Raw genomic sequence first — 6,969 nt, 5'->3', positions numbered from 1 at the left:
TATAGCTTCAAGCTTAGTGGCCTTACTTTGTCTCTTGAAAGTTCTGCTGGACCCCAGCAGCTCTACCCAGCAAGAGCACAAAGCTTCAGGGGATCACTGGGAGAGTGAAAGGGCTCACTCCCATCCTACCCTTTGGTTTCCAGACCCAAGTACGGTTGGCTCTTTGTATCTATGGGTTCTGTGTATGAGGATTCAACCAACTTCAGATTAAAAATTTTTGGAAAAAAAAATTCTGTCTATAATTGAACATGTACAGACTATTTTCTGGTCATTATTCCCTAAATAGTATAGTGGAAAAACTATTTATACAGATTTTACATTGTAAATATAATTAGTATTTAAGTAAACTGGAAATGATTTAAAATATATGGGAAGATGTGCATAAATTATATGCAAATATTAAGCTGTTTTACATAAAGGACTCGAACATTCCTGGATTTTGGTATCCATGGAAGTCCTAGAACCAATCCTCCATGGATATGAAGGGACGACTATACTCTAGTTATTGGAGACACAGCCGCAAGTATTGGCATCAGCCACTGTACCTAGCCCATTCTGGAGGAGGTGCCACAACTCTGCATCAGGTTGTCCCTAAGCTGTGCCCTAGGTGAGCCTTTCATAGGTCTTTCCACCATCCTACCAAGCACTAGCTATTCCTGGATGGTACATGCTCAAACCATCGGATTCCTCGGTCATTCACCCTTTATCACTCTTCCTCTGAGACAATGTGGTATGGAAACTATGTGGATAATGCAGGCATTCTGCAGGTCTCAGGATGGTGGCACTGGCAAAAGCACTTGGTCAGGGAAGGCAAACCATTTTTAGGTTGATGCTGATCACTCAGAACAGAATCTGAGGAAGCCAACCTGTCACCAAGTGGTGGGCGGGTCTTTCTGAGGAGTGGTACCGTATGGAGGGCTCAGTGACAGCTCCACATATGGCAGGTTTGGTGCATTCAGCAATGTCAGCAGCTAGATCTGCTTTAGAGGGATGGGGTTCATAGTTTGGGGCATTTGCTTAACATGTACCCAATGCTGTCACTGTTTAAGGCTGCTCCATGTCAGCCCTGGGGTAGCCAAGGAGAGAGACTGACTGACGTCCACGGGATGGGTCATCCTGTCCACCTCTGTGGCGCAGGGTCTTCAGTCAGCACTAGAGATGCAGAGACTAGTACATTTGGGGCTCATTTCCATAGGTCTATCCATATCACTTTTTTTTTGGTCAGCTTTTTTGCTGCTGTGACTAAAAGATCCGACTAGAACAATTGTAGGAGGAAAAGGCTATTTTAGGGCTCCTGGTTTCAGAAGTCTCAGTCCATAGTCCATTCCTTGGGGATCCAGATGAGGCAGAAGAACATGGAGGAAGAGTGTGGTGGAGGGAAGCTGCTCACGTGATGATCAGGAAGCAGAGAGAGAGGTCTCCACTGGTCAGATACAAATATATACCCCCAAACCAACCTCAATTCCCACCTCCTCCAGCCACACCCCATCACTTCAGTTACCACTCAGTTAATCCCTATTTGGGTTAAGGCTCTTACAACCCAACCATTTCTCCTCTGAACCTTCTTTCATTGTCTCACACGTGGGCTTTTGGGGGAGACCTCACATTCAAACCATAACACTCTTCCCTAGATTTCCTCTTCCTGGATCATCCAATGTATTCTCCAGGCCCCTGATCAACATTCAAGACCTGTGTCCATTGCTCAGACATCTACATATATCTAAATGTTCCACTCCTCCCCTCTTAAAAGAGGCTGACCAGGCACAGCACTCAGTTGTACCCAATGGAAGGAGTTCTCTTCCCCACTGTGCTTTAGGGTCACCCTGAGAGGCTGCAAAGCAGCAATAGTCCATCTTCACCCAGCACCAACATATGGCACCAATCCAACTGTGACGCAGCCTGAGTTTTCACTTCTCTGTGCACTAGTTGTAGGAAACCACCCTCCACGCCATAAGTGTGAAGTACGGGTATAAAGCAACTGATGACATGGAAGTTTGAACCACCTGTTCACATAATTTGCATGTGCCTTCTAGACCTGTTTAGGTCTGCTCTCCAATATCTAACTGGGGTAGACATACTGAGTTTCCTGCAAAACCCTTACAGTAGCAACTTGACTTGTAGTATCTGGTTAAAAAAAAAAAAAGTCAAATGGAAATCCTTGGGACTATCTCTTCCCCATGACTTCAAGATAGTAGATCAGAAACAATACCACCTCCCAGGAAGTACTTCAGAGAAGAGAGACACCACCAAGACTTAAATGGTGCAGGAGCCAAATGGATTGTGGGAGATGATAGTGGATACCATAAACTTGGCCAGATGGTAGCATCAAGTGCAGCTGGCATGCCAGATGTAATATCTTCACTGGAATATATCAACATAGCCTTCTGCACATGGGATGCAACACCATCTGGCAAATACAACATGAGGAAGATTTAAAAAACAATGTGCTTTTATGCCAGGGGCAATGGCACACATTTGTAATCCCAGCAACTCGGGAGGCTGAGGGAGAAGGATTGCAAGTTCAAGGGCAGCCTCAGGAACTTATCGAGGCCCTAAGCAACTTAGTGAGACCCTGTCTCAAAATAAAAAATAAAAAGAGCTGAGGATGTAGTTTGGTGGTAAAATATCCCTGGGTTCAATTCCCAGTATCATAAATAAATAACAAATGCACTGTTATGTGCAAAGGACAGTAGTTAATATTCACTATTTTACCCTAGGTTATGTTATTCCCAGAATTATAATAGAGTCCATAGGGGACTTGTCCTTCTGACACACCACAGAATATAAGGCTGGTGACAGCATGCTAATTGGAGCCAGTGAGGCGGAAGTGACAGCTACCTCTGTTAAGATACTCCATTAGGATGTGTGTGTCCAAGGGTGGAAACTCCATCCCCTCCCTCATACTGGGCTACTCAGACAGCAGCATCTGGGGCAAAGTCTTAGGTGCCTGTATTGTTTTAGGGACCACGATCCTAGGGAGCAGAGGTGAAGGGAAGGGAGGGAAAGAGAGGAAGGAGGAAGAGCCCATAAGAGGCAAGAGATGTGCGCGATGGTTTAGGAGATGCCTTAGTTTACTTTCTGGAGCACTGCATTTGAAGAGGAAGGAGGAAAATGTATTTCCTGGGTTCCACTGGCTGAGAACTTGTCCCAGGTAGTGTAACTGTGCTGCACTTCCAGGTTGCTAGCTCATGGGTGCTGAGCAGACTGAGGATGTCACACCTAAGCATCTGCAGGAGGTCCTGGGGTGGAAGTCAGGAGGTGCAATGAGGGCATAAGGCAAGGGCTGTGAACTGAGCCCGCCTGAAGTTGGTGAATGTCCAGGTAGAGTTGGTTGCAAGGAGGGAACTGGGGTTAGAATAAGTGGCCAAAGACTCTGAAGCCAGGGGATGCTGTAAGAATCTGAAATGGTCATCTCAATTTGGAGTCAAGGAGTCCACCAAGAGCACTTCCTTTGGTCAGTTTTCTTAAGAAACACTGGGAAGAAAGTGGCAATAAGAGGCAGCCATCGCATGTCTGTGTGTTTTCAAGAGCTGAGCAAGGGAGCCAAGGGCTTTGTCTACCGACTTCTTCCCAAGCTGCTGCTTGGGTGGTGATGGGAGAGGCATTAATTCCCTGCCACTCCTGGTCTGCTGTGTTGGTGGGCAGAGCAGGCTCCGGGTAAAGCTCCCAGCCCCAGACCCTCCCTGTCCACCATCAATACCAGCTAGAAGATGGCCACCCTGCACATAAATGACTGAACAGGGCACTGACCATGGAACCCTCTCTCCTGATTTTCCTTTCCCCTGTGGATTGGTAGATTTTCAAATCCATCATCCTCTATTATGCTGAACAAATCAAGTGTCTTCAGCCTGTGGCCCTCCTTGGCATAACCGAACACATCGAGGTGTCATCAGTGCAAAAGGAAGCAGTGCCTCTGACTTATACCCCTAGGCCCCCCTGCAAAAGCTGAAATATGACTTCAGAGGCTGCTCAGCACCCCAGAAAAGCAACCTGGGAGTGCAGAGCCATTATACTCTCTGGGGTGAATCTTTAGGCAGTTGTGGGTTTAGACTTCATTGTTTTATCTTGATTATCCAAGAAACAGAAAATAAAATTCTTTGCTAATTCTAATAAATTCTTTTCTAGTCAGCTGGTGAAGTCTGTTCTCCCTTTTCTGCTCATTAAGTCAGACATTAAGGCGGCTTTGGGTATCTCCTGTGAACTTTCTCTTCACGACTCCACTGAGAAGTATTATATCCCATGAGCTGAAGAAACTCAAGTTCAGAATGACATGTACTAATTCTTGGTAACTTCTTTCCAAACCAAGTTTGGGATGCTTCTTACAGATTTCTGTGTCCATTCCAACTGCTCTGAGACAGTCTGGGGAGTGTTTTTGGATGCAGAATTTTCTGGGATGTTTGGATGGATTATAGGAAAATGGAACGGCCTATTCATTTGGTGGAGTCCGGGAAGATCTGGAACATAAAATCCCTCGTCTACACGTCTCGGTCTCACAGATTGTATTGCACCATGGTAAACAATTTAGACTAGCTTGGGTATGACATGAAGCTTCCTCTTAGCCATTTCTACAACTTCACATTGAATTGCAGGAAATCACTTAAGCCCTCACACCACTGTCTGGCAGGAGGTGCAATGCCTCGCTTGGCTTCCTGCACCATCCCTCCCACGCCTGCAGCTGGGACCAGTTTCACCCTCTCTCTCCTTCAGCTCCCAGCCCCAGACCCTCCCTGTCCACCATCCATACCAGCTCATAATTCCCACTTCCAGGCAAAACTACAAAATGAGAACCCTTCTTGCCTATGGACATGACTGGAGGTACACGAAAGAGGTTCAAAACCAACGGTGCTAACATGCATCTATTTCTAGTCCCTTCTAGGGGAGAAATGAGTTTCAGGAACTTAGATTCCAGTGAATTAAGTATTAAATACTTAAGCAGAACCAACAAACTATGAAATGTGCACATAGGACTTTGCTGCAGGAGAAGTAAAGCAATCTGCGACCTGATCCACGTGTATCTCAGACTGATAAATTGGACCACAAATCGGGTCCACCAATTTAAATGCAGATATACTTCATTCTTCAGGTAGCATACATTATTGAGGTGGGCAGGTTTATTTCTAAATGGCATGTTTGTTTTCATACCTTTCAAGGCAGATATACTTTGTATATTAAACATGTAGAAATACGTCCTTCCCCATCTTTCTTTAAATATGACTTAGAAATGTCCCTATATCTTTCATTTACCCATTTTTAACAGGGACATGAGCTGTCAGTCTATGCCAGTTTTTTTTCTTTCTTATAAGCAAAGACACAGTGCAAGTGTGGCTGAATGGCAATTGACCTTTAGCTTTGGTGCTGGGAACCTTAGAGAGTGGTGGGGACTATGGCAAACTGAAAAGTGTGGCCTGAACTTAGGCAGCAGTCCCTAATCAATGCCAGTCAATTATCAGTGCAGGGAACCCAGGCCCCATATTGCTGTGTTTCCCAACATTTTGAAAAGAAGTAAGAAGTATGGACTTGAAAGTGTAATTTCCTAATATTACTAATTTAATTTGGAGTTTGATGCCAGGCAAATCAAATAAAACATATCTGTGGGCAACACTGGGTCCATGGCCACTAGTTCGCAGTCTCTGGTTTTAACTGTCATACAAAACTACAGAACAGCTGTGTAGTCACAGTTGATGTGGCTTTTCCCTAACAATACGGTAAAATTGTTCTAAGAAAGTCAATTGTATTCCTAATTGACAGGGTACTTTACAAGCAATAGAGAAATATACAACTAAGGAGGCCAGTTCTCAATGGTTAGTGATTGATAATAAGGTTATATCCGTCACAGAAGACTGCAAGTGGGACAGAATTAATTGAAGAAAATGCAAATAGATTTTTTTTTTGTTAGAATGCATTTCGCCTTCCATTACCTTGAGGTGGGACTATTCTAGAGTTGCTTTGGCTCCAGATGCCTCAGTTTCTCAGAAGCTTTTTCTGCCTGGCTTCCTCCCCTGCTTCCCCTCCCCCAGGCCACAGCCCTGATCATCCCAAGCACCAGTAACAGAATCTAACATCCAGTGGGCATTGTCCTGGGCCAGGCACTCTGATAAACGCTGTATATTTCAGTAACACCTCCAATCTTCCCACCAACCTAGGGGGAGGGAAACTTTTCTATTCCATTTTACAGATCTGCCCATGTTTCCTGAAATAGCAGCTAGGATTCAGTCCAGACACAGTGACCCCAACTTGTGAGCCCAAGCTCAGAATTCCTACTCTGCTGTCTCTTGTTTGTTAGAGGATCTTTCTCTTACAGTGACAGGGACTCAGTATCTTATAAGGATTTTCTCAGTGTATGTGAAACTGCAACATTTGAAGACCTTTTTCATCCTTTTTTTTTTTTTTTTCAAATTAGTCTCCTTCCTTGACAATCCATCACTCACTGGGTAGATGAGGCCTCTCTGGGCCTCAGTTTCTCCATCAATAAAATGGAGACAGGTGGGAAGTGGCTGGATCAGGTTTCTTAGGGCTCAATCCATAGTAAATATTCTGGGAATCCAAAATGCTGAGGGAAGGCCAACTGTTGCACGTGACCCTTCAAATTCTTCTATATATCACGAATGTACCTCAAGAAGGCCACTCCTGGGCATCCAAATGGGTTAATGGGGTAGGTGTGACTGGTGGGGCACAACTGTCAGGAGCTCCATGCAGCTGTGCGACCTCGCTCATTCGCTCTGCCTGTGAGCCTCAGTCTCCTCATCTGTCATGTAAGGCCATCCCAATGATTCCGACTTCTCTGGGTTGCTGAGACGAAAGGAAGAGCTTTGTCCGTGGGCAGCCCCAACTGGGACAGGCTTGAGGGCGGGCGAGGGGCGGCGCGTCCCACTTGCCCGGAGCAGGCGGGCGCGGGGCTGTCCTCGCAGGTTACATAAGGCCGCTGGCTGGAGGCGGTGGCAGGGAGCGCGCGTCCGTGGAGGTGTTACT

The sequence above is a fragment of the Marmota marmota genome, unplaced genomic scaffold, assembly GCF_001458135.2.
Source record: "Marmota marmota marmota unplaced genomic scaffold, marMar, whole genome shotgun sequence".
NCBI lineage: Eukaryota > Metazoa > Chordata > Mammalia > Rodentia > Sciuridae > Marmota > Marmota marmota.
This window is presented reverse-complemented; position numbering follows the sequence as displayed.